The sequence below is a fragment of the Triticum urartu genome, chromosome 6 (genome assembly GCF_003073215.2).
Source record: "Triticum urartu cultivar G1812 chromosome 6, Tu2.1, whole genome shotgun sequence".
Taxonomy (NCBI): domain Eukaryota; kingdom Viridiplantae; phylum Streptophyta; class Magnoliopsida; order Poales; family Poaceae; genus Triticum; species Triticum urartu.
Window position 1 is genome coordinate 510,436,706 of NC_053027.1, and position 3,820 is coordinate 510,440,525.

Below are 3,820 nucleotides of genomic sequence, written 5' to 3' on the forward strand. Positions count from 1 at the left end.
AGCTTGGGGGAGTTGATATGTCTCCGTCGTATCTACTTTTCCAAACACTTTTGCCCCTTTTTTGGACTCTAACTTGTATGATTTGAATGGAACTAACCTGGACTGACGGTGTTTTCAGCAGAATTACCTTGGTGTTGTTTTATGTGCAGAAAGCAAATATTCTCGGAAAGTCCTGAAACTCCACGGAATACCTTAGAAAAAATAATAAAAAATCCTCGCCAAATATGAAGACCAGGGGGCCCACACCCTTTCCACGAGGGTGGGGGGCGCCCCCCCCCCTAGGGCGCGCCCCCCTACCTCGTGGACCCCCTGGAAACCCTCCGACGCCAACTCCAACTCTATATATTTGCTTTCAGAGAGAAAAAATCAGGGAGAAGAAATCATCGCGTTTTATGATATGGAGCCGCCGCCAAGCCCTAAAACCTCTCGGGAGGGCTGATTTGGAGTCCGTTCGGGGCTCCGGAGAGGGGGATTCGTCACCGTCGTCATCATCAACCATCCTCCATCACCAATTTCATGATGCTCACCGCTGTGCGTGAGTAATTCCATCGTAGGCTTGCTGGACGGTGATGGGTTGGATGAGATTTATCATGTAGTCGAGTTAATTTTGTTAGGGTTTGATCCCTAGTATCCACTATGTTCTGAGATTGATGCTGCTATGACTTTGCTATGCTTAATGCTTGTCACTAGGGCCTGAGTGCCATGATTTCAGATCTGAACCTATTATGTTTTCATGAATATATGTGAGTTCTTGATCCTGTCTTGCAAGTCTATAGTCACCTACTATGTGTTATGATCCGGCAACCCCGAAGTGACAATAATCGGGACCACTCCCGGTGATGACCATAGTTTGAGGAGTTCATGTATTCACTATGTGTTAATTCTTTGTTCCGGTTCTCTAATAAAAGGAGGCCTTAATGTCCCTTAGTTTCCAATAGGACCCCGCTGCCACGGGAGGGTAGGACAAAAGATGTCATGCAAGTTCTTTTCCATAAGGACATATGACTATATACGGAATACATGCCTACATTACATTGACGAACTGGAGCTAGTTCTATGTCACCCTATGTTATGACTGTTACATGATGAACCACATCCGGCATAATTATCCATCACTAATCCGGTGCCTATGAGTTTTCCATATACTGGTTTACGCTTATTTACTTTCCCACTGCTACTGTTACAATCACTACAAAATACCAAAAACATTACTTTTGCTGTCTTTATTTTTGTTGCTGTTACCACCACTATCATATTACTGTGCTACTAAACAACATGCACTATTATTATTATTCACATCGTTCGGTCATGCAAGTGAAAGGCAATTATGATGATATATGATGGACTGGCTGAGATGAGAAAAGCTGGTATGAACTCGACCTCTTTTGTTTTTGTAAATATGATTAGTTCATCATTCCTGATTCAGCCTATTATGAATAAACATGTTTGCAATGACAACTAGAGATCATAGTTTCTTATACCATGCTTGATTAGCTATGAGTTATAATGGTTTACCTTGCGTGCCAACATGCTATTAAAATGGTTATGATATGGTATGATAGGGTGGTATCCTCCTCTGAATGATTTAAGTGACTCGACTTGGCACATGTTCACACATGTAGTTGAAACAAAATCAACATAGCCTTCACGATATTTATGTTCATGGTGGATTATATCCTACTCATGCTTGCATTCAGTGCTGATTAATTTTAATGCATGTTCATGACTGTTGTCGCTCTCTAGCTAGTCGCTTCCCAGTCTTTTGCTAGCCTTCACCTATACTAAGCGGGAATACTGCTTGTGCATCCAAATCCTTAAACCCCAAAGTTATTCCACATGAGTCCACTATACCTACCTATATACGGTATCTACCTGCCATTCCAAGTAAATTTGTATGTGCCAAACTCTAAACCTTCAAATAAATATCCTGTTTTGTATGCTCGAATAGCTCATGTATCAACTAGGGTTGTCTGTATCTTCCATGTTAGGCGGGTTATTCTCAAGAGGAGTGGACTCCGCTCCTCACTCACGAGATAAATGGCTGGTCACCGGGATGCCCAGTCCCATGCTTTATGCAAACTAAATCAAAATAATTGCAAACAAAACTCCCCCTGGGACTCTTGTTAGTTGGAGGCACTCGTTGTTTCGAGCAAGCCATGGATTGATGCTTGTCATGGAATGGGGAGTATAAACTTTACCATTCTGTTTGGGAACCGCCTATAATGTGTGTAGCATGGAAGATATCGCCATCTCTTGGTTGTTATGTTGACAATGGAAGTATACCGCGCAAAATATTATTCACCTCTACTTCAAGACCGAGCTCTGGCACCTCTACAAATCCCTGCTTCCCTCTGTGAAGGGCCTATCTATTTACTTTTATGCTGAGTCATCATCCTCTTATTAAAAAACACCAGTTGGAGAGCACTGCTGTCATTTGCATTCATTATTGTTAGTTTACATTGAGTATGACTTGAATGAATATCTTTTACCATGAATTACAATGTCTAGTCAGTCCTTGGTCTTTAAAGGTGCTCTGCATTTATGTTTTGTGGTCTCAGAAAGGGCTAGCGAGATACCACCTTGTTATATCATATTATGATTGTTTTGAGAAAGTGTTGTCATCCGAGTTTTATTAATATGGCTCGCTAGTTGATTATGCTATTGATATGAGTAACTTGAGACCTATGCGTTATTGCAAATGTGGTTAGTTATAATCTTTGATGAAAACTTGAATGCTGGCTTTACATATTTACAACAACAAGAGCAAATAGAGTTTGTAAAAGTTTTTCTTTATCACTTTCAGTTTGTCAACTGAATTGCTTGAGGACAAGCAAAAGTTTAAGCTTGGGGGAGTTGATACGTCTCCAACGTATCTAGTTTTCCAAACACTTTTGCCCTTGTTTTGGACTCTAACTTGCATGATTTGAATGGAACTAACCCGGACTGACCCTGTTTTCAGCAGAATTACCATGGTCATATTTATGTGCAGGAGCAAATGTTCTCAGAATGACCTGAAACTTCACGGAGACACTTTTTAGAAAATAAGAAAAATATCTGCCAAAGATGAAGGCCAGGGGGCCCACCACCTTGCCACGTTGGTGGGGGACGCGCCCCCCTACCTCGTGGGCCCCCTGTTGCCTCTCCGACTCCAACTCCACCTCCATATATTGAGTTTCGGGGAGAAAAAAATCAGAGAGAAGAAATCATTGCGTTTTACGATACGGAGCCGCCGCTAAGCCCTAAAACCTCTCGGGAGGGCTGATCTGGAGTCCGTTCGGGGCTCCAGAGAGGGGAATCCGTCGCCATCGTCATCATCAACCATCCTCCATCACCAATTTCATGATGCTCACCGCCGTGCGTGAGTAATTCCATCGTAGGCTTGCTGGACGGTGATGGGTTGGATGGGATCTATCATGTAACCGAGTTAGTTTTGTTAGGGTTTGATCCCTAGTGTCCACTATGTTCTGAGATTGATGTTGCTATGACTTTGCTATGCTTAATGCTTGTCACTAGGTCCCGAGTGCCATGATTTCAGATCTGAACCTATTATGTTTTCATCAATATATGAGTGTTCTTGATCCTATGTTGCAAGTCTATAGTCACCTATTATGTGTTATGACCCGTTAACCCCGAAGTGACAATAATCGGGATACTTACCGGTGATGACCGTAGTTTGAGGAGTTCATGTATTCACTATGTGTTAATGCTTTGTTCCGGTTCTCTATTAAAAGGAGGCCTTAATATCCCTTAGTTTCCGTAAGGACCCCGCTGCCACAGGAGGGTAGGACAAAAGATGTCATGCAAGTTCTTTTCCATAAGC